This window comes from Petromyzon marinus, chromosome 75 (genome assembly GCF_048934315.1).
Source record: "Petromyzon marinus isolate PM22_M1 ecotype Great Lakes invasive population chromosome 75, UKy_Petmar_22M1.pri1.0, whole genome shotgun sequence".
Taxonomy (NCBI): Eukaryota; Metazoa; Chordata; class Hyperoartia; order Petromyzontiformes; family Petromyzontidae; genus Petromyzon; species Petromyzon marinus.
The window spans coordinates 7541434-7567486 of NC_133741.1; the positions used below are offsets into that span (position 1 = coordinate 7541434).

Consider the following 26053-nt stretch of genomic DNA (forward strand, 5'->3'; position numbering starts at 1 on the left):
TGTGTGGTGTCTGTGTGAGTGTCTGTGTTGTGTGTTGTATGTGTGTATGTGTTGTGTCTGTGTTGTGTGTGTGTTGTATGTGTGGTGTCTGTGTTGTGTGTTGTATGTGTGTATGTGTTGTGTCTGTGTTGTGTGTGTGTTGTATGTGTGGTGTCTGTGTTGTGTGTTGTATGTGTGGTGTCTGTGTGAGTGTCTGTGTTGTGTGTTGTATGTGTGTATGTGTTGTGTCTGTGTTGTATGTGTTGTGACTGTGTTGTGTGTTGTGTGTTGTGTGAGTGAGTGTTGTATGTGTGTATGTGTATGTGTTGTGTGTTGTATGTGTGTATGTGTGTGAGTGTGTGTGTTGTATGTGTGTTGTGTGTGTGTATGGTGTGTGTATGTGTTGTGACTGTGTTGTTTGTGCTGCAGGTCAGCAAGGTGAGCCTCGTGGACCTGGCGGGCAGTGAGCGAGCCGACTCCACAGGCGCCAAGGGCACGCGGCTCAAGGTGCCCACCCCCTCTTATCCGCTAACCCCCTCCCTCTTATCCGCTACCCCCTCCCTCTTATCCGCTACCCCCCTCCTTCTTATCCGCTACCCCCTCCCTCCCTCTTATCCGCTACCCCCCTCCTTATCCACTACCCACCCTCCCTCTTATCTGCTAGCCCCCCTCCCTCTTATCCGCAACCCCCCCTCCCTCTTATCTCCTTCCCCCTCCCTCTTATCTGCTACCCCCCTCCCTCTTATCCGCTTCCCCCCTCCCTCTTATCCGCTACCCCCCCTCCCTCTTATCTGCTTCCCCCCTCCCTCTTATCCGCTACCCGCCTCCCTCTTATCCGCTACCCCCTCCCTCTTATCTGCTACCCCCCCTCCCTCTTATCTGCTACCCCCCCTCCCTCTTATCCGCTACCCCCTCCCTCTTATCCGCTACCTCCCCTCCATCTTATCCACTACCTCCCCTCCATCTTATCTGCTACCTCCCCTCCCTCTTATCCGCTTCCCCCCTCCCTCTTATCCGCTACCCCCCCTCCCTCTTATCCGCTACCCCCTCCCTCTTATCCGCTACCTCCCCTCCATCTTATCCACTACCTCCCCTCCATCTTATCTGCTACCTCCCCTCCCTCTTATCCGCTTCCCCCCTCCCTCTTATCCGCTACCCCCCCTCCCTCTTATCTGCTTCCCCCCTCCCTCTTATCCGCTACCTGCCTCCCTCTTATCCGCTACCCCCTCCCTCTTATCCGCTACCCCCCTCCTTCTTATCCGCTACCCCCTCCCTCTTATCCGCTACCCCCCTCCTTCTTATCCGCTTCCCCCCTCCCTCTTATCCGCTTCCCCCCTCCCTCTTATCCGCTTCCCCCCTCCCTCTTATCCGCTTCCCCCCCTCCCTCTTATCTGCTACCCCCCCCCTCCCTCTTATCCGCTTCCCTCCTCTATCTTATCTGCTACCCCCCTTCCCTCTTATCTGCTACCCCCCCTCCCTTTTATCTGCTACCTCCCCTCCATCTTATCGGCTTCCCCCCCTTCCTCTTATCCGCTACCCCCCTCCTTATCCACTACCCACAATCCCTCTTATCTGCTAGCCCCCCTCCCTCTTATCCGCAACCCCCCCCTCCCTCTTATCAACTACCCGTGTGTGTGTGTCACTGTGTGTGTGTCACTGTGTGTGTGTCACTGTGTGTGTGTCACTGTGTGTGTGTAACTGTGTGTGTGTTACTGTGTGTGTCACTGTGTGTGTGTGTCACTGTGTGTGTGTGTGTCACTGTGTGTTTGTCACTGTGTGTGTGTGTCACTGTGTGTGTGTGTCACTGTGTGTGTGTCACTGTGTGCGTGTGTCACTGTGTGTGCGTGTGTCACTGTGTGTGTGCGTGTGTCACTGTGTGTGTGTGTGTCACTGTGTGTGTGTGTCACTGTGTGTGTCTGTCACTTTAATTCTGGGCAGTGTGCTTATGACTGGCTCCAGTTTAACAGCAGAGGTCTCACTCCGAATCAGTCGAGCGGCAATATCTTTTCATCGGTTGCGTAACGCTGTGTGGAAGCTACCTGGTCTGTCGCGCCGCACTAAGCTTCAGGTCTTCTCGGCCACGGTCATTCCCTCCCTTCTCTACGCTTGCGAAACGTGGACCCCCCTAATGGAACATCTTCGCCGGTTAGAAACATTTAGGCTGACCTGCCTACGATCCATCCTGGGTTTAACCAGACTGGATTGTGTGAGGAGCTCACAAATCCTTGAAAGATCTGGGCAGGGTCCCATCGGTGAGCTCCTCCGGCAGGCAAGGCTGCGATGGCTGGGTCATGTAGCCCGCATGCCCAGCCACCGCATGCCGAAACAGCTTTTGTTTGGCCGGATTGAGGGGGCTAAGCGGGCGCGGCACGGGCTAGAGAAGAGATGGAGTGATGTGGTACAGGAGGACGTGGAGCTGAGTGGACTTGCCGATGACTGGTACCAGCGGTGTCAAGATCGGCCTCTGTGGAGGAGGCTCGTGAAGGATGCTACTGGGCAGTTGGAGGCAGTCGCCCTCCAACAACAACGGAGGGCGGAGGAGCGACGCTCACAACAGCGAGCGGAGCGCCGGGTGGCTAAAGCACAGCAGGTTGGCACAGTAGGGGGCACAGGTGGTGCATCAGCCAGTCATCTCAGTCAGTCGACCCGTGGCACCTGGGTCTGCCCCGTGACCTCCTGCCAGCGGGCGTTCGACACTTCACGTGGCCTCAGGGTGCACATAGCCTGGCACAAGCGTCGTGGTGACGTCACCGCCACTTAGTGGCGAATGGCGGTTGTTGTTGTCTGTCACTGTGTGTGTGTGTCACTGTGTGTGTGTCACTGTGTGTGTGTCACTGTGTGTGTGTGTCACTGTGTGTGTGTGTCACTGTGTGTGTGTCACTGTGTGTGTGTGTCACTGTGTGTGTGTGTCACTGTGTGTGTCACTGTGTGTGTGTGTGTCACTGTGTGTGTGTGTGTCACTGTGTGTGTGTGTCACTGTGTGTGTGTGTCACTGTGTGTGTGTCACTGTGTGTGTGTCACTGTGTGTGTGTGTCACTGTGTGTGTGTGTGTCACTGTGTGTGTGTCCGTCTGCTACAGCAGAGGTGTAGGGAATTCCAACAAGACCTACATCTCTGCTTTATTGACCTGGTCAAGGCCTATGATACCATCAGTAGGCCTGGGCTCTGGGTCGTTCTTCGTGCTTTTGGGGTACCTGACCCTCTGCTCACGATCATTAAGGACCTTCATGATGGTGAGCGGGCCCGGGTAAAACTACGTGGCCGGGAGTCAGAGCCATTCCCTGTACATCTTGGGGTGCGACAGGGATGTCCTCTGGCTCCCACATTATTTAACATCTATTTTGACCACGTAGTTCGTGAAGCCTTCAATAGCTGTACCGGGGGAATCTCCATATGGTACAGATATAATGGGAGGCTAATCGATGCCCGGGTGCGGTCAAGGGATGGCTCCCTATTGCTCAACCACGTTATGTATGCTGATGACTTGGTAATAGCTGCTCAGTCAGAGGAGGAGTTGGAGACGCTGCTGCTGAGACTGGAGCGTGCCACTAAGAGGTGGGGCCTTACCATCAGCCCCACCAAAACTAAGCACCTGCCTGGGTATTTTGTACCATCGGACACTCCACCCCCACAACTCCCAATCGGTGATGGGGCAGTTGTGGAGAGAGTGGAGAGTTTCCCATACCTGGGCAGTGTGCTTATGACTGGCTCCAGTTTAACAGCAGAGGTCTCACTCCGAATCAGTCGAGCGGCAATATCTTTTCATCGGTTGCGTAACGCTGTGTGGAAGCTACCTGGTCTGTCGCTCCGCACTAAGCTTCAGGTCTTCTCGGCCACGGTCATTCCCTCCCTTCTCTACGCTTGCGAAACGTGGACCCCCCTAATGGAACATCTTCGCCGGTTAGAAACATTTAGGCTGACCTGCCTACGATCCATCCTGGGTTTAACCAGACTGGATTGTGTGAGGAGCTCACAAATCCTTGAAAGATCTGGGCAGGGTCCCATCGGTGAGCTCCTCCGGCAGGCAAGGCTGCGATGGCTGGGTCATGTAGCCCGCATGCCCAGCCACCGCATGCCGAAACAGCTTTTGTTTGGCCGGATTGAGGGGGCTAAGCGGGCGCGGCACGGGCTAGAGAAGAGATGGAGTGATGTGGTACAGGAGGACGTGGAGCTGAGTGGACTTGCCGATGACTGGTACCAGCGGTGTCAAGATCGGCCTCTGTGGAGGAGGCTCGTGAAGGATGCTACTGGGCAGTTGGAGGCAGTCGCCCTCCAACAACAACGGAGGGCGGAGGAGCGACGCTCACAACAGCGAGCGGAGCGCCGGGTGGCTAAAGCACAGCGGGTTGGCACAGTAGGGGGCACAGGTGGTGCATCAGCCAGTCATCTCAGTCAGTCGACCCGTGGCACCTGGGTCTGCCCCGTGACCTCCTGCCAGCGAGCGTTCGACACTTCACGTGGCCTCAGGGTGCACATAGCCTGGCACAAGCGTCGTGGTGACGTCACCGCCACTTAGTGGCGAATGGCGGTTGTTGTGTTGTTGTTGTGTGTCACTGTGTGTGTGTAACTGTGTGTGTGTGTCACTGTGTGTGTGTGTGTGTGTCACTGTGTGTGTGTCACTGTGTGTGTGTCACTGTGTGTGTGTGTCACTGTGTGTGTGTGTCACTGTGTGTGTGTGTCACTGTGTGTGTGTGTCACAGAATGAAGGGGGCGTGGGAGCGTGGCGGTGAGGTGTGGGAAGCTGTAAGCCCCAGGCTACTTTGGGCTCGCCTTCCCATCAACCGGAGGCGAGGAATGGTGGTCGTGGTTACTTATGCCCCCACCGAAGATGAACATCCGTGGAGGGATGCAGGCAAAGCCGATGAGTCAGGTGCCTTCTATGACCTCCTGTCACAGGTGCTGGCTAAAGTGGCCCCTCGGGATAGAGTCATCATGTTGGGTGACTTCAATGCCCGAGTTGGTCATGATACTGGCACCTGGTCTGGAGTGATTGGAGGGCATGGGCCAGATCAGCTCAATAACAACGGTAGGAGGCTGCTAGATTTTTGTGCAGCCCATGGGCTTGTAAATACCAACACGCTGTTCCGGCATCGGCGCATCCACACAACATCATGGATGCATGCCGGGTCCAAGCAAGAACATCTGCTGGACTACATAGTGACGGACCAGCGAATACGAGCCCATGTCCTTGACACCAGGACCTACCGTGGAGCTGATCTGCCCTCTGACCATCGACTAGTCATCTGTAAGATGCGCCTGCCATTCTTCCACTCCGGTGGTGGGTGTACACCCAGGACCCCATTCCAACCTAAAGTGGCCTGGTCTCAGTTATCTGATGAAAGTTGCAAGCGATAATTTCATCATCGCTTGCGGCTGGGATTGGCATCGTCCCCGACTCCTCCTGATGTCGAGGGTAAATGGGCGAGGTTTAGGACTGTGACTCATGCAGCTGCAATGGCTGCTTTGGGTACGCGGTCCAGACCTCCCCAGACACCCTGGATGACAGAGGAGTTGTTCAGGATGGTTGAGAAAAAGCGACAGGCCCACTGTCATCGGCTACAGAATCCCACGTCAGAGAATGAGGAGGCTTACCGCAGCCTTCGCTCGGAGGTTCGGAGAGCCGTGAGGCGCTGCAAGGATGGGTGGTGGTCGCGGGTTGCTGAGGAGATGGAGTCTGCCTCAGTGGCCCGTGATCACAAATCTCTATTTAACTCCATCAAAAAAGTAACCTGCAGCGCCACACCGATTACCATCATTAGGGGAAAAAACGGTGATCCAATTTCCGACCCCCAGGAACAGGTTCGCAGATTTGCTGAGCATTTCTGTGAGGTCCTGGGGGAGGGAAAATCCCTCAGCCAGGAAAACATCGTGGCACAAAGTGAGGATGACCCTGCTGAGGCTGCGGTGCCTCAAATATTGGATGAAGTCACCCCCTGTGAGTGGCTGGCTGAGGTGCCATCTGCTGAGGAAGTATTGAAGGCGATCCGGAGTCTGAGACCAGGAAAGGCAGCGGGCAGAGATGATCTCCCAAGCGAAATGCTGAGGGAGGGTGGCGTTTGTGCACAGACTGCCCTATATGACATCATAACAACAGTCTGGACCACTGGACGGGTTCCGCAGGATTGGAAGGATGCCCTGGTGGTCCCCCTTTTTAAGAAGGGGGACCGCACAGACTGTAACAACTACAGGGGCATCTCACTCCTCAGTGTGCCGGGAAAGGTCCTGGCAAGGATTATTCAGCATCGCCTTGCCAGGCATGCTGAGGAGAGGCTTGCGGAGCCCCAATGCGGTTTCAGGAAAGGGCGGTCCTGCACAGATGCCATATTTTCTGTCCGTCTGCTACAGCAGAGGTGTAGGGAATTCCAACAAGACCTACATCTCTGCTTTATTGACCTGGTCAAGGCCTATGATACCATCAGTAGGCCTGGGCTCTGGGTCGTTCTTCGTGCTTTTGGAGTACCTGACCCTCTGCTCACGATCATTAAGGACCTTCATGATGGTGAGCGGGCCCGGGTAAAACTACGTGGCCGGGAGTCAGAGCCATTCCCTGTACACCTTGGGGTGCGACAGGGATGTCCTCTGGCTCCCACATTATTTAACATCTATTTTGACCACGTAGTTCGTGAAGCCTTCAATAGCTGTACCGGGGGAATCTCCATATGGTACAGATATAATGGGAGGCTAATCGATGCCCGGGTGCGGTCAAGGGATGGCTCCCTATTGCTCAACCACGTTATGTATGCTGATGACTTGGTAATAGCTGCTCAGTCAGAGGAGGAGTTGGAGACGCTGCTGCTGAGACTGGAGCGTGCCACTAATAGGTGGGGCCTTACCATCAGCCCCACCAAAACTAAGCACCTGCCTGGGTATTTTGTACCATCGGACACTCCACCCCCACAACTCCCAATCGGTGATGGGGCAGTTGTGGAGAGAGTAGAGAGTTTCCCATACCTGGGCAGTGTGCTTATGACTGGCTCCAGTTTAACAGCAGAGGTCTCACTCCGAATCAGTCGAGCGGCAATATCTTTTCATCGGTTGCGTAACGCTGTGTGGAAGCTACCTGGTCTGTCGCTCCGCACTAAGCTTCAGGTCTTCTCGGCCACGATCATTCCCTCCCTTCTCTACGCTTGCGAAACGTGGACCCCCCTAATGGAACATCTTCGCCGGTTAGACACATTTAGGCTGACCTGCCTACGATCCATCCTGGGTTTAACCAGACTGGATTGTGTAAGGAGCTCACAAATCCTTGAAAGATCTGGGCAGGGTCCCATCGGTGAGCTCCTCCGGCAGGCAAGGCTGCGATGGCTGGGTCATGTAGCCCGCATGCCCAGCCACCGCATGCCGAAACAGCTTTTGTTTGGCCGGATTGAGGGGGCTAAGCGGGCGCGGCACGGGCTAGAGAAGAGATGGAGTGATGTGGTACAGGAGGACGTGGAGCTGAGTGGACTTGCCGATGACTGGTACCAGCGGTGTCAAGATCGGCCTCTGTGGAGGAGGCTCGTGAAGGATGCTACTGGGCAGTTGGAGGCAGTCGCCCTCCAACAACAACGGAGGGCGGAGGAGCGACGCTCACAATAGCGAGCGGAGCGCCGGGTGGCTAATGCACAGCAGGTTGGCACAGTAGGGGGCACAGGTGGTGCATCAGCCAGTCATCTCAGTCATCTCAGTCAGTCGACCCGTGGCACCTGGGTCTGCCCCGTGACCTCCTGCCAGCGGGCGTTCGACACTTCACGTGGCCTCAGGGTGCACATAGCCTGGCACAAGCGTCGTGGTGACGTCACCGCCACTTAGTGGCGAATGGCGGTTGTTGTTGTTGTTGTGTGTCACTGTGTGTGTGTCACTGTGTGTGTGTCTGTGTGTGTCACTGTGTGTGTGTCTGTGTGTGTCTGTGTGTGTCACTGTGTGTCACTGTGTGTGTCACTGTGTGTGTCACTGTGTGTGTGTGTCACTGTGTGTGTGTGTGTGTCACTGTGTGTGTGTGTGTCACTGTGTGTGTGTGTGTCATTGTGTGTGTGTGTGTCACTGTGTGTGTGTGTCACTGTGTGTGTCACTGTGTGTGTGTGTCACTGTGTGTGTGTGTCACTGTGTGTGTGTGTCACTGTGTGTGTGTGTCACTGTGTGTGTGTCACTGTGTGTGTGTGTCACTGTGTGTGTGTGTGTCACTGTGTGTGTGTCACTGTGTGTGTGTGTCACTGTGTGTGTGTCACTGTGTGTGTGTGTCACTGTGTGTGTGTGTCACTGTGTGTGTGTGTGCGTAGTGTAGCGGGTAGCGCTACACTACGCTACCAATCCGGCGAACCGAGTTCGCTCGTGGCCAACACCGCACAGTGATGACGTCGATTCTGAACCGGCACCTGGGCCTCCCCTAGGTCGACTCGGCCTAAAAAAAAACTAGCAGTGTCCTGGTGCCGCCGGGGAGAGACAAAGGCGGCCGGGCGTGGTGGTGCTCGCCACACCGCCACCTCTGTGTGTGCCACAGTGCCAGGTAGCCTTCGTAGGCGGCGCCGCTCGCTGCACACAGCACTTGCCCCTACGGTCTGCCGAGGCTACGCGGGGCACCTTTGGCTGTGTTGTGCCGCTACCACGTGATGTGCCGCTACCACGTGATGTGCCGCTACCACGTGATGTGCCGCTACCACGTGATGTGCCGTCCCCCATCGCCCCGCCCCCAGGAGGGAGCCAACATCAACAAGTCGCTCACCACGCTGGGCAAAGTGATCTCTGCCCTGGCGGACGTGGTGGGTGAACACACACACACAGATTACACATATATATTATATACACATACACACACATACATTATATACACATTACACATTACACATATACATTATATACACATACACACATACACACACATACATTATATACACATTACACACATACACACATACACACACATACATTATATACACATTACACACATACACACACACATACACACATACATTACACACATACATACATTACACACACATTACACACACACATACACACACACATTACACACATACATACATTACATACACACATACACACATACATACACATACATACACACACACATACACACACATACACATACACACATACACATACATACATACACATACATACACACATACACACACATACATACACATACATACACATACATACATACACATACATACACACATACACACACATATACATTATATACACATACACACACATACACATACATTACACACACATACATACACATACACACACATACACACATACATACACACACACATACATTACACACACATACACTACACACATACACACATACACATACATACACATACACACACACATACACACACATACATTACACACACACATACACATACATACATTACACACACACATACCCACACACATACATACAAAATACCCCGGCAGGTGCTTAGTTTTGGTGGGGCTGATGGTAAGGCCCCACCTCTTAGTGGCATGCTCCAGTCTCAGCAGCAGCATCTCCAACTCCTCCTCTGAATGAGCAGCTATTACCAAATCATCAGCATACATAATGTGGTTGAGCAATAGGGAGCCATCTCTTGACCACACCCGGGCATCGATATGGAGATTCCCCCGGTACAGCTATTGAAGGCTTCACGAACTACGTGGTCAAAATAGATGTTAACTACTGTGGGAGCCAGAGGACATCGCTGTCGCACCCCAAGGTGTACAGGGAATGGCTCTGACTCCCGGCCACGTAGTTTTACCCGGGCCCGCTCACCATCATGAAGGTCCTTAATGATCGTGAGCAGAGGGTCAAGTACTCCAAAACCAGGAAGAACGACCCAGAGCCCAGGCCTACTGATGGTATCATAGGCCTTGACCAGGTCAATAAAGCAGAGATGTAGGTCGTGTTGGAATTCCCTACACCTCTGCTGTAGCAGACGGACAGAAAATATGGCATCTGTGCAGGACCGCCCTTTCCTGAAACCGCATTGGGGCTCCGCAAGCCTCTCCTCAGCGTGCCTGGCAAGGCGATGTTGAATAATCCTTGCCAGGACCTTTCCCGGCACACTGAGGAGTGAAATGCCCCTGTAGTTGTTACAGTCTGTGCGGTCCCCCTTCTTAAAAAGGGGGACCACCAGGGCATCCTTCCAATCCTGCGGAACCCGTCCAGTGGTCCAGACTGTTGTTATGATGTCATATAGGGCAGTCTGTGCACAAACGCCACCCTCCCTCAGCATTTCGCTTGGGAGATCATCTCTGCCCGCTGCCTTTCCTGGTCTCAGACTCCGGATCGCCTTCAGTACTTCCTCAACAGATGGCACCTCAGCCAGCCACTCACAGGGGGTGACTTCCAATATTTGAGGCACCGCAGCCTCAGCAGGGTCATCCTCACTTTGTGCCACGATGTTTTCCTGGCTGAGGGATTTTCCCTCCCCCAGGACCTCACAGAAATGCTCAGCAAATCTGCAAACCTGTTCCTGGGGGTCGGAGATTGGATCACTGTTTTTTCCGCTAATGATGGTAATAGGTGTGGCGCTGCAGATTACTTTTTTGATGGAGTTAAATAGAGATTTGTGATCACGGGCCACTGAGGCAGACTCCATCTCCTCATAAACCCGCGACCACCACCCATCCTTGCAGCGCCTCACGGCTCTTCGAACCTCCGAGCGAAGGCTGCGGTAAGCCTCCTCATTCTCTGACGTGGGATTCTGTAGCCGATGACAGTGGGCCTGTCGCTTTTTCTCAACCATCCTGAACACCTGCTCTGTCAGCCAGGGTCTCTGGGGAGGTCTGGACCACGTACCCAAAGCAGCCATTGCAGCTGCATGAGTCACAGTCCTAAACCTCACCCATTTACCCTCGACATCAGGAGGAGTCGGGGACGATGCCAATCCCAGCCACAAGCGATGATGAAATTCTCGCTTGCAACTTTCATCAGATAACTAAGACCAGGCCACTTTAGGTTGGAATGGGGTCCTGGGTGTACACCCACCACCGGAGTGGAAGAATGGCAGGCGCATCTTACAGATGACTAGTCGATGGTCAGAGGGCAGATCAGCTCCACGGTAGGTCCTGGTGTCAAGGACATGGGCTCGCATCCGCTGGTCCGTCACTATGTAGTCCAGCAGATGTTCTTGCTTGGACCCGGCATGCATCCATGATGTTGTGTGGATGCGCCAATGCCGGAACAACGTGTTGGTAATTACAAGCCCATGGGCTGCACAAAAATCTAGCAGCCTCCTACCGTTGTTATTGAGCTGATCTGGCCCATGCCCTCCAATCACTCCAGACCAAGTGCCAGCATCATGACCAACTCGGGCATTGAAGTCACCCAACATGATGACTCTACCCCGAGGGGCCACTTTAGCCAGCACCTGTGACAGGAGGTCATAGAAGGCATCTGACTCATCGGCTTTGCCTGCATCCCTCCACGGATGTTCATCTTCGGTGAGGGCATAAGTAACCACGACCACCATTCCTCGCCTCCGGTTGATGGGAAGGCGAGCCCAAAGTAGCCTGGGGCTTATAGCTTCCCACACCTCACCGCCACGCTCCCACGCCCCCTTCATTCTTTTGTTCAAAAGAAGAGCCACACCCTGTTGTTTGGCAGTCTGCTGCCCCGAGTAGAGGACTGTCCACCCCTCATGGTGGCAAGAGCCAGAGCCGGTCCACCGGACCTCCTGAATGCCACATAGATCCAGGCGGTACCGGTCCAGCTCCCGACAGAGGAGTGGCAGCCTCTCCTCCACAGTGAGCGTTCGAACATTCCACGTGGCCACCCGTAGTGGTTTTTCGTTGTTTCTGGAGGAGCCCCGAGGGTAGATATTCAATCTCCTGGCTCCGCCAAATGGGGTTTGGCCAGGAGACGTCATAGACGCCTTGCCCCCCCGGGGCCTCCGGCACAAGCTTATTAGTTACATATTTCAGTTAACTCGTGGTTTAGAGGTAATTAATTGAAGGTGGAGGGGTTACCAGCCCCTCGCACCCGTCCAGAACCCGCGTTTAGCCCCTGTGGTGGACACAGACGCCATGAGGGGAGGAGCCAATCGAAATTGGACCTCCCCCCACAGCACTGTCCACGACAGAGTTGCCCGTCCGGCACCGCGAGGAGGTAGGGGGTTGTTTTTGCCGGACACACACACACACTCACTCACACACTCACTCACACACTTACTCACTCACACACTTACTCACACACACGTACACTCACACATACACACACACACAAACACACAGTGACACCATTAACCGTGGGCTCGAGTCGGATCCTGACAGGTGTCCTTGTTCAAGAGAGGGACAACTCCTTGCGTACTGTGGGTAAAGTCACGTGGGTAGAAGAAACCCAGTAGCTCGCGACGTTTCGGTCGCAACACCTAGCGATCATTGACGTCCCGGGGTGGACATCCACAGCAGGGCAGAAACTGCTGAAGTAGGCGTCTGTGGTTCTATTCACCACGGGACTTCACCAAAGGAACCAAGGTAGTGTGGATTCCCGCAGTCCACGAAAGCTTCGAATGGAGATTAAAGGAAGAATGTTGACAGAAGCTGTTCATTCTCTGCCCCATGCTCTGGCCGAAGGACGCATTTCCACCTGGCAAGGTGAATTAGCGCAGAGACTCGCAGATTAGTCGCGCGGAGACCCACAGAGACACACAGACTCACCACGCAGAGACCCACAGACTCGCCACACCGAGACCCACAGACTCACCACGCAGAGACCCACAGAGACCCACAGACTCACCACACAGAGACCCACAGACTCGCCACACCGAGACCCACAGACTCACCACGCAGAGACCCACAGAGACCCACAGACTCACCACGCAGAGACCCACAGAGACCCACAGACTCACGACACAGAGACCCACAGACTCACGACACAGAGACCCACAGACTCACCACGCAGAGACCCACAAACTCACCACACACAGAGACCCACAGACTCACCACATACAGAGACCCACAGACTCACCACATGCAGAGACCCACAGACTCACCACATACAGAGACCCACAGACTCACCTCACACAGAGACCCACAGACTCACCTCACACAGACTCACCACATAGAGACCCACAGACTCACCTCGCAGAGAGACCCACAGACTCGCCACACAGAGACCCACAGACTCATCACACAGAGACCCACAGACTCACCACACAGAGACCCACAGACTCACTCACACAGAGACCCACAGACTCACCACACAGAGACCCACAGACTCATCACACAGAGACCCACAGACTCACTCACACAGAGACCCACAGACTCGCCACACAGAGACCCACAGGCTCATCACACATAGACCCACAGACTCACCACACAGAGACCCACAGACTCACTCACACAGATACCCACAGACTCGCCACACAGAGACCCACAGACTCACCACACAGAGACCCACAGACTCACTACACAGAGACCCACAGACTCACTACACAGAGACCCACAGACTCATCACACAGAGACCCACAGACTCACCACACAGAGACCCACAGACTCACCACACAGATACCCACAGACTCGCCACACAGAGACCCACAGACTCACCACACAGAGACCCACAGACTCACTACACAGAGACGCACAGACTCACTACACAGAGACCCACAGACTCACTACATAGAGACCCACAGACTCACCACGCAGAGACCCACAGACTCGCCACACAGAGACCCACAGACTCACCACACAGAGACCCACAGAGTCGCCACACAGAGACCCATAGACGCACCACACAGAGACCCATAGACTCACCACACAGAGACCCACAGACTCACCACGCAGAGATCCACAGACTCACCACGCAGAGACCCACAGACTCGCCACACAGAGACCCACAGACTCGCCACACAGAGACCCACAGGCTCATCACACATAGACCCACAGACTCGCCACACAGAGACCCACAGACTCACTCACACAGAGACCCACAGACTCGCCACACAGAGACCCACAGGCTCATCACACATAGACCCACAGACTCACCACACAGAGACCCACAGACTCACTCACACAGAGACCCACAGACTCGCCACACAGAGACCCACAGGCTCATCACACATAGACCCACAGACTCACCACACAGAGACCCACAGACTCACTCACACAGATACCCACAGACTCGCCACACAGAGACCCACAGACTCACCACACAGAGACCCACAGACTCACTACACAGAGACCCACAGACTCACTACACAGAGACCCACAGACTCATCACACAGAGACCCACAGACTCACCACACAGAGACCCACAGACTCACCACACAGATACCCACAGACTCGCCACACAGAGACCCACAGACTCACCACACAGAGACCCACAGACTCACTACACAGAGACCCACAGACTCACTACACAGAGACCCACAGACTCACTACACAGAGACCCACAGACTCATCACACAGAGACCCACAGACTCACCATGCAGAGATCCACAGACTCACCACACAGAGACCCACAGACTCATCACACAGAGACCCACAGACTTGCTACACAGAGGCCCACAGACTCACCACACAGAGACCCACAGACTCGCCACACAGAGACCCACAGACTCACCACACACTGAGACCCACAGACTCACCACACAGAGACCCACAGACTCACCACGCAGAGACCCACAGATTCACCACACAGAGATCCACAGACTCACCACGCAGAGACCCACAGACTCACCACGCAGAGACCCACAGACTCGCCACACAGAGACCCACAGACTCACCACACAGAGACCCACAGAGTCGCCACACAGAGACCCATAGACGCACCACACAGAGACCCATAGACTCACCACACAGAGACCCACAGACTCACCACGCAGAGATCCACAGACTCACCACGCAGAGACCCACAGACTCGCCACACAGAGACCCACAGACTCACCACACAGAGACCCACAGACTCACTCACACAGAGACCCACAGACTCGCCACACAGAGACCCACAGGCTCATCACACATAGACCCACAGACTCACCACACAGAGACCCACAGACTCACTCACACAGATACCCACAGACTCGCCACACAGAGACCCACAGACTCACCACACAGAGACCCACAGACTCACTACACAGAGACCCACAGACTCACCACACAGAGACCCACAGACTCACCACACAGATACCCACAGACTCGCCACACAGAGACCCACAGACTCACCACACAGAGACCCCCAGACTCACTACACAGAGACCCACAGACTCACTACACAGAGACCCACAGACTCATCACACAGAGACCCACAGACTCACCACACAGAGACCCACAGACTCACCATGCAGAGATCCACAGACTCACCACACAGAGGCCCACAGACTCATCACACAGAGACCCACAGACTTGCTACACAGAGGCCCACAGACTCACCACACAGAGACCCACAGACTCGCCACACAGAGACCCACAGACTCACCACACACTGAGACCCACAGACTCACCACACACAGAGACCCACAGACTCACCACGCAGAGATCCACAGATTCACCACGCAGAGACCCACAGACTCGCCACACAGAGACCCACAGACTCACCACACAGAGACCCACAGAGACCCACAGAGTCGCCACACAGAGACCCATAGACGCACCACACAGAGACCCATAGACTCACCACGCAGAGATCCACAGACTCACCACGCAGAGACCCACAGACTCGCCACACAGAGACCCACAGACTCACCACACACAGAGACCCACAGACTCACCACACAGAGACCCACAGACTCATCACACAGAGACCCACAGACTCACCACGCAGAGACCCACAGACTCACCACACAGAGACCCACAGACTCACCACGCAGAGACCCACGGTCTCACCACTTAGAGACCCACAGACTCACCACACAGAGACCCACAAACTCACCACACACAGAGACCCACAGACTCAACACACAGAGACGCACAGACTCACCACACAGAGACCCACAGACTCACCACACAGAGACCCACAGACTCACCCACACAGAGACCCACAGATTCACCACACAGAGACCCACAGACCCCCCACACAGAGACTCATAGACTCACCACACAGAAACCCACAGATTCACCAGACAGAGACCCACAGACTCATCACACAGAGACCCACAGAGAGACTCACAGAGACCCACAAACTCACCTCACACAGAGACCCACAGACTCACCTCACACGGAGACCCACAGACTCACCACACAGATACCCACAGACTCGCCACACAGAGACCCACAGACTCACCACACAGAGACCCACAGACTCACTACACAGAGACCCACAGACTCACTACACAGAGACCCACAGACTCACTACATAGAGACCCACAGACTCACCACGCAGAGACCCACAGACTCGCCACACAGAGACCCACAGACTCACCACACAGAGACCCACAGAGTCGCCACACAGAGACCCATAGACGCACCACACAGAGACCCATAGACTCACCACACAGAGACCCACAGACTCACCACGCAGAGATCCACAGACTCACCACGCAGAGACCCACAGACTCGCCACACAGAGACCCACAGACTCGCCACACAGAGACCCACAGGCTCATCACACATAGACCCACAGACTCGCCACACAGAGACCCACAGACTCACTCACACAGAGACCCACAGACTCGCCACACAGAGACCCACAGGCTCATCACACATAGACCCACAGACTCACCACACAGAGACCCACAGACTCACTCACACAGAGACCCACAGACTCGCCACACAGAGACCCACAGGCTCATCACACATAGACCCACAGACTCACCACACAGAGACCCACAGACTCACTCACACAGATACCCACAGACTCGCCACACAGAGACCCACAGACTCACTACACAGAGACCCACAGACTCATCACACAGAGACCCACAGACTCACCATGCAGAGATCCACAGACTCACCACACAGAGACCCACAGACTCATCACACAGAGACCCACAGACTTGCTACACAGAGGCCCACAGACTCACCACACAGAGACCCACAGACTCGCCACACAGAGACCCACAGACTCACCACACACTGAGACCCACAGACTCACCACACAGAGACCCACAGACTCACCACGCAGAGACCCACAGATTCACCACACAGAGATCCACAGACTCACCACGCAGAGACCCACAGACTCACCACGCAGAGATCCACAGACTCGCCACACAGAGACCCACAGACTCACCACACAGAGACCCACAGAGTCGCCACACAGAGACCCATAGACGCACCACACAGAGACCCATAGACTCACCACACAGAGACCCACAGACTCACCACGCAGAGATCCACAGACTCACCACGCAGAGACCCACAGACTCGCCACACAGAGACCCACAGACTCACCACACAGAGACCCACAGACTCACTCACACAGAGACCCACAGACTCGCCACACAGAGACCCACAGGCTCATCACACATAGACCCACAGACTCACCACACAGAGACCCACAGACTCACTCACACAGATACCCACAGACTCGCCACACAGAGACCCACAGACTCACCACACAGAGACCCACAGACTCACTACACAGAGACCCACAGACTCACCACACAGAGACCCACAGACTCACCACACAGATACCCACAGACTCGCCACACAGAGACCCACAGACTCACCACACAGAGACCCACAGACTCACTACACAGAGACCCACAGACTCGCTACACAGAGACCCACAGACTCACTACACAGAGACCCACAGACTCATCACACAGAGACCCACAGACTCACCACACAGAGACCCACAGACTCACCATGCAGAGATCCACAGACTCACCACACAGAGGCCCACAGACTCATCACACAGAGACCCACAGACTTGCTACACAGAGGCCCACAGACTCACCACACAGAGACCCACAGACTCGCCACACAGAGACCCACAGACTCACCACACACTGAGACCCACAGACTCACCACACAGAGACCCACAGACTCACCACGCAGAGATCCACAGATTCACCACGCAGAGACCCACAGACTCGCCACACAGAGACCCACAGACTCACCACACAGAGACCCACAGAGACCCACAGAGTCGCCACACAGAGACCCATAGACGCACCACACAGAGACCCATAGACTCACCACACAGAGACCCACAGACTCACCACGCAGAGATCCACAGACTCACCACGCAGAGACCCACAGACTCGCCACACAGAGACCCACAGACTCGCCACACAGAGACCCACAGGCTCATCACACATAGACCCACAGACTCGCCACACAGAGACCCACAGACTCACTCACACAGAGACCCACAGACTCGCCACACAGAGACCCACAGGCTCATCACACATAGACCCACAGACTCACCACACAGAGACCCACAGACTCACTCACACAGAGACCCACAGACTCGCCACACAGAGACCCACAGGCTCATCACACATAGACCCACAGACTCACCACACAGAGACCCACAGACTCACTCACACAGATACCCACAGACTCGCCACACAGAGACCCACAGACTCACCACACAGAGACCCACAGACTCACTACACAGAGACCCACAGACTCACTACACAGAGACCCACAGACTCATCACACAGAGACCCACAGACTCACCACACAGAGACCCACAGACTCACCACACAGATACCCACAGACTCGCCACACAGAGACCCACAGACTCACCACACAGAGACCCACAGACTCACTACACAGAGACCCACAGACTCACTACACAGAGACCCACAGACTCACTACACAGAGACCCACAGACTCATCACACAGAGACCCACAGACTCACCATGCAGAGATCCACAGACTCACCACACAGAGACCCACAGACTCATCACACAGAGACCCACAGACTTGCTACACAGAGGCCCACAGACTCACCACACAGAGACCCACAGACTCGCCACACAGAGACCCACAGACTCACCACACACTGAGACCCACAGACTCACCACACAGAGACCCACAGACTCACCACGCAGAGACCCACAGATTCACCACACAGAGATCCACAGACTCACCACGCAGAGACCCACAGACTCACCACGCAGAGATCCACAGACTCGCCACACAGAGACCCACAGACTCACCACACAGAGACCCACAGAGTCGCCACACAGAGACCCATAGACGCACCACACAGAGACCCATAGACTCACCACACAGAGACCCACAGACTCACCACGCAGAGATCCACAGACTCACCACGCAGAGACCCACAGACTCGCCACACAGAGACCCACAGACTCACCACACAGAGACCCACAGACTCACTCACACAGAGACCCACAGACTCGCCACACAGAGACTCACAGGCTCATCACACATAGACCCACAGACTCACCACACAGAGACCCACAGACTCACTCACACAGATACCCACAGACTCGCCACACAGAGACCCACAGACTCACCACACAGAGACCCACAGACTCACTACACAGAGACCCACAGACTCACCACACAGAGACCCACAGACTCACCACACAGATACCCACAGACTCGCCACACAGAGACCCACAGACTCACCACACAGAGACCCACAGACTCACTACACAGAGACCCACAGACTCGCTACACAGAGACCCACAGACTCACTACACAGAGACCCACAGACTCATCACACAGAGACCCACAGACTCACCACACAGAGACCCACAGACTCACCATGCAGAGATCCACAGACTCACCACACAGAGGCCCACAGACTCATCACACAGAGACCCACAGACTTGCTACACAGAGGCCCACAGACTCACCACACAGAGACCCACAGACTCGCCACACAGAGACCCACAGACTCACCACACACTGAGACCCACAGACTCACCACACAGAGACCCACAGACTCACCACGCAGAGATCCACAGATTCACCACGCAGAGACCCACAGACTCGCCACACAGAGACCCACAGACTCACCACACAGAGACCCACAGAGACCCACAGAGTCGCCACACAGAGACCCATAGACGCACCACACAGAGACCCATAGACTCACCACGCAGAGATCCACAGACTCACCACGCAGAGACCCACAGACTCGCCACACAGAGACCCACAGACTCACCACACACAGAGACCCACAGACTCACCACACAGAGACCCACAGACTCATCACACAGAGACCCACAGACTCACCACGCAGAGACCCACAGACTCACCACACAGAGACCCACAGACTCACCACGCAGAGACCCACGGTCTCACCACTTAGAGACCCACAGACTCACCACACAGAGACCCACAAACTCACCACACACAGAGACCCACAGACTCAACACACAGAGACGCACAGACTCACCACACAGAGACCCACAGACTCACCACACAGAGACCCACAGACTCACCCACACAGAGACCCACAGATTCACCACACAGAGACCCACAGACCCCCCACACAGAGACTCATAGACTCACCACACAGAAACCCACAGATTCACCAGACAGAGACCCACAGACTCATCACACAGAGACCCACAGAGAGACTCACAGAGACCCACAAACTCACCTCACACAGAGACCAACAGACTCACCTCACACGGAGACCCACAGACTAACCACACAGAGACCCATAGACTAACCACACAGAGACCCACAGATTCACCAGACAGAGACCCACAGACTCATCACACAGAGACCCACAGACTCACCACGCAGAGACCCACAGACTCACCACACACAGAGACCCACAGACTCACCACACAGAGACCCACAGACTCATCACACAGAGACCCACAGACTCACCACGCAGAGACCCACAGACTCACCACACAGAGACCCACAGACTCACCACGCAGAGACCCACGGTCTCACCACTTAGAGACCCACAGACTCACCACACAGAGACCCACAGACTCACCACACAGAGACCCACAGACTCACCCACACAGAGACCCACAGATTCACCACACAGAGACCCACAGACCCCCCACACAGAGACTCATAGACTCACCACACAGAAACCCACAGATTCACCAGACAGAGACCCACAGACTCATCACACAGAGACCCACAGAGAGACTCACAGAGACCCACAAACTCACCTCACACAGAGACCAACAGACTCACCTCACACGGAGACCCACAGACTAACCACACAGAGACCCATAGACTAACCACACAGAGACCCACAGATTCACCAGACAGAGACCCACAGACTCATCACACAGAGACCCACAGACTCACCACGCAGAGACCCACAGACACACCACACAGAGACCCACAGACTCACCACGCAGAGACCCACAGACACACCACACTCACCTCTAGCTGTGTCTGTGTGTGAGTGTCTACCTGGGGACATCTCTTAGCTGTGTCTGTGTGTGAGTGTCTACCTGGGGCTGTGTCTGTGTGTGAGTGTCTACCTGGGGACATCTCTTAGCTGTGTCTGTGTGTGAGAGTCTACCTGGGGGTGTCTCTTAGCTGTGTCTGTGTGTGGGTGTCTACCCCTGTGGCTGTGTCTATTAGCTGTGTCTGTGTGTGAATGTCTACCTGGGGGTGTCTCTTAGCTGTGTCTGTGTGTGAGTGTCTACCTAGGGGTGTCTCTTAGCTGTGTCTGTGTGTGAGTGTCTACCTGGGGCTGTGTCTGTGTGTGAGTGTCTACCTGGGGGGCGTCTCTTAGCTGTGTCTGTGTGGGAGTGTCTACCTGGGGCTGTGTCTGTGTGTGAGTGTCTACCTGGGGGGCATCTCTTAGCTGTGTCTGTGTGCGAGTGTCTACCTGGGGGGTGTCTCTTAGCTGTGTCTGTGTGTGAGTGTCTACCTGGGGACATCTCTTAGCTGTGTCTGTGTGTGAGTGTCTACCTGGGGGTGTGTCTTAGCTGTGTCTGTGTGTGAGTATCTACCTGGGGGTGTCTCTTAGCTGTGTCTGTGTGTGAGTGTCTACCTGGGGGTGTCTCTTAGCTGTGTCTGTGTGTGAGTGTCTACCTGGGGGTGTCTCTTAGCTGTGTCTGTGTGTGAGTGTCTACCTGGGGGTGTCTCTTAGCTGTGTCTGTGTGTGAGTGTCTACCTGGGGGGCGTCTATTAGCTGTGTCTGTGTGTGAGTGTCTACCTGGGGACGTCTCTTAGCTGTGTCTGTGTGTGAGTGTCTACCTGGGGGGCGTCTCTTAGCTGTGTCTGTGTGTGAGTGTCTACCTGGGGGTGTCTCTTAGCTGTGTCTGTGTGTGAGTGTCTACCTGGGGCTGTGTCTGTGTGTGAGTGTGCACCTGGGGGTGTCTCTTAGCTGTGTCTGTGTGTGAGTGTCTACCTGGTGGTGTCTCTTAGCTGTGTCTGTGTGTGAGTGTCTACCTGGGGGTGTCTCTTAGCTGTGTCTGTGTGTGAGCGTCTACCTGGGGCTGTGTCTGTGTGTGAGTGTCTACCTGGGGCTGTGTCTGTGTGTGAGTGTCTACCTGGGTCTGTGTCTGTGTGTGAGTGTCTACCTGGGGGTGTCTCTTAGCTGTGTCTGTGTGTGAGTGTCTACCTGGGGGTGTCTCTTAGCTGTGTCTGTGTGTGAGTGTCTACCTGGGGGTGTCTCTTAGCTGTGTCTGTGTGTGAGTGTCTACCTGGGGGTGTCTCTTAGCTGTGTCTGTGTGTGAGTGTCTACCTGGGGGTGTCTCTTAGCTGTGTCTGTGTGTGAGTGTCTACCCCTGTGGCTGGCTGTGTGTTTGTGTGAGTGTCTACCCCTGTGTCTCTGTGTGTGAGTGTCTACCCCTGTGGCTGTGTCTATTAGCTGTGTGTCTGTGTGTGAGTGTCTACCCCTGTGTGTCTGTGTGTGTCTACCTCTGTGGCTGTGTCTCTGTGTGTGAGTGTCTACTCCTGTGTGGCTGTGTCTCTGTGTGTGAGTGTCTACCCCTGTGTGTCTGTGTGTGAGTGTCTACCCCTGTGTCTCTGTGTGTCTGTGTGTGCGTGTCTACCCCTGTGTGTCTGTGTGTGAGTGTCTACCTTGGGGTGTCTCTTAGCTGTGTCTGTGTGTGAGTGTCTACCTGGGGGTGTCTCTTAGCTGTGTCTGTGTGTGAGTGTCTATCTGGGGGGCATCTCTTAGCTGTGTCTGTGTGTGAATGTCTACCTGGGGACATCTCTTAGCTGTGTCTGTGTGTGAGTGTCTACCTGGGGACATCTCTTAGCTGTGTCTGTGTGTGAGTGTCTACCTGGGGGTCTCTCTTAGCTGTGTCTGTGTGTGAGTGTCTACCTGGGGACATCTCTTAGCTGTGTCTGTGTGTGAGTGTCTACCTGGGGGCGTCTCTTAGCTGTGTCTGTGTGTGAGTGTCTACCTGGGGGCGTCTTTTAGCTGTGTCTGTGTGTGAGTGTCTACCTGGGGGTGTCTCTTAGCTGTGTCTGTGTGTGAGTGTCTACCTGGGGGTCTCTCTTAGCTGTGTCTGTGTGTGAGTGTCTACCTGGGGACATCTCTTAGCTGTGTCTGTGTGTGAGTGTCTACCTGGGGGCGTCTCTTAGCTGTGTCTGTGTGTGAGTGTCTACCTGGGGGTCTCTCTTAGCTGTGTCTGTGTGTGAGTGTCTACCTGGGGGGCATCTCTTAGCTGTGTCTGTGTGTGAGTGTCTACCTGGGGCTGTGTCTGTGTGTGAGTGTCTACCTGGGAGTGTCTCTTAGCTGTGTCTGTGTGTGAGTGTCTACCTAGGGGTTTCTCTTAGCTGTGTCTGTGTGTGAGTGTCTACCTGGGGGGCGTCTCTTAGCTGTGTCTGTGTGTGAGTGTCTACCTGGGGCTGTGTCTGTGTGTGAGTGTCTACCTGGGGCTGTGTCTGTGTGTGAGTGTCTACCTGGGGAGCATCTCTTAGCTGTGTCTGTGTGTGAGTGTCTACCTGGGGCTGTGTCTGTGTGTGAGTGTCTACCTGGGGCTGTGTCTGTGTGTGAGTGTCTACCTGGGGGTGTCTCTTAGCTGTGTCTGTGTGTGAGTGTCTATCTGGGGGGCATCTCTTAGCTGTGTCTGTGTGTGAGTGTCTACCTGGGGACATCTCTTAGCTGTGTCTGTGTGTGAGTGTCTACCTGGGGACATCTCTTAGCTGTGTCTGTGTGTGAGTGTCTACCTGGGGGCGTCTCTTAGCTGTGTCTGTGTGTGAGTGTCTACCTGGGGGTCTCTCTTAGCTGTGTCTGTGTGTGAGTGTCTACCTGGGGGGCATCTCTTAGCTGTGTCTGTGTGTGAGTGTCTACCTGGGGCTGTGTCTGTGTGTGAGTGTCTACCTGGGGGTGTCTCTTAGCTGTGTCTGTGTGTGAGTGTCTACCTAGGGGTGTCTCTTAGCTGTGTCTGTGTGTGAGTGTCTACCTGGGGGGCGTCTCTTAGCTGTGTCTGTGTGTGAGTGTCTACCTGGGGACATCTCTTAGCTGTGTCTGTGTGTGAGTGTCTACCTGGGGACATCTCTTAGCTGTGTCTGTGTGTGAGTGTCTACCTGGGGGCGTCTCTTAGCTGTGTCTGTGTGTGAGTGTCTACCTGGGGGTCTCTCTTAGCTGTGTCTGTGTGTGAGTGTCTACCTGGGGGGCATCTCTTAGCTGTGTCTGTGTGTGAGTGTCTACCTGGGGCTGTGTCTGTGTGTGAGTGTCTACCTGGGGGTGTCTCTTAGCTGTGTCTGTGTGTGAGTGTCTACCTAGGGGTGTCTCTTAGCTGTGTCTGTGTGTGAGTGTCTACCTGGGGGGCGTCTCTTAGCTGTGTCTGTGTGTGAGTGTCTACCCCTGTGGCTGTGTCTCTGTGTGTGAGTGTCTACCCCTCTGGCTGTGTTTATTAGCTGTGTCTGTGTGTGAATTTCTACCTGGGGCTGTGTCTGTGTGTGAGTGTCTACCTGGGGCTGTGTCTGTGTGTGAGTGTCTACCTGGGGCTGTCTCTGTGTGTGAGTGTCTACCCCTCTGGCTGTGTCTGTGTGTGAGTGTCTACCTGGGGCTGTGTCTGTGTGAGTGTCTACCCCTGTGTGTGTGTCTCTGTGTGTGAGTGTCTACCCCTGTGTGTGAGTGTCTACCCCTGTTTGTGTGTCTCTGTGTGTGTGAGTGTCTACCGCTGTGTCTCTGTGTGTGAGTGTCTACCCCTGTGTCTCTGTGTGTCTGTGTGTGAGTGTCTACCCCTGTGTGTCTGTGTGTGTCTACCCCTGTGTCTCTGTGTGTCTGTGTGTGCGTGTCTACCCTTGTGTGTCTGTGTGTGAGTGTCTACCGCTGTGTCTCTGTGTGTGTCTGTGTGTGTGTCTATCCCTGTGTGTGTGTCTCTGTGTGTGAGTGTCTACCCGTGTCTCTGTGTGTGAGTGTCTACCCCTGTGTCTCTGTGTGTCTGTGTGTGAGTGTCTACCCCTGTGTCTCTGTGTGTGAGTGTCTACCCCTGTGTGTCTGTGTGTCTGTGTGTGAGTGTCTACCCCTGTGTGTCTGTGTGTGTGAGTGTCTACCCCTGTGTGTCTGTGTCTCTGTGTGTGTGTCTACCCCTGTGTGTCTGTGTGTGTGTCTACCCCTGTGTCTGTGTGTGAGTGTCTACCCCTGTGTCTCTGTGTGTGTCTACCCCTGTGTCTCTGTGTGTGTGTCTACCCCTGTGTGTGTGTCTACCCCTGTGTCTCTGTGTATGAGTGTCTACCCCTGTGTGTCTGTGTGTGTGTGTCTACCCCTGTGTGTCTGTGTGTGAGTGTCTACCCCTGTGTGTCTGTGTGTGAGTGTCTACCCCTGTGTCTGTGTGTGAGTGTCTACCCCTGTGTGTCTGTGTCTCTGTGTGTGTCTACCCCTGTGTGTGTGTCTACCCCTGTGTGTCTGTGTGTGAGTGTCTACCCCTGTGTGTCTGTGTGTGAGTGTCTACCCCTGTGTGTCTGTGTCTCTGTGTGTGTCTACCCCTGTGTGTCTGTGTGTGTGTCTACCCCTGTGTCTGTGTGTGAGTGTCTACCCCTGTGTCTCTGTGTGTGTCTACCCCTGTGTTTCTGTGTGTGTGTCTACCCCTGTGTGTCTGTGTGTGAGTGTCTACCCCTGTGTGTCTGTGTGTGAGTGTCTACCCCTGTGTCTGTGTGTGAGTGTCTACCCCTGTGTGTCTGTGTCTCTGTGTGTGTCTACCCCTGTGTGTCTGTGTGTGTGTGTCTACCCCTGTGTGTCTGTGTGTGAGTGTCTACCCCTGTGTGTCTGTGTGTGAGTGTTTACCCCTGTGTCTGTGTGTGAGTGTCTACCCCTGTGTGT

At 54.7% G+C, this 26053-nt stretch overlaps 1 pseudogene; it reads left to right on the plus strand.

Annotated features, from left to right (window-relative positions):
- LOC116938361 (kinesin-like protein KIF1B) overlaps positions 1-26053 on the plus strand; it is a 102614-nt pseudogene that overhangs the window by 25879 nt on the left and 50682 nt on the right.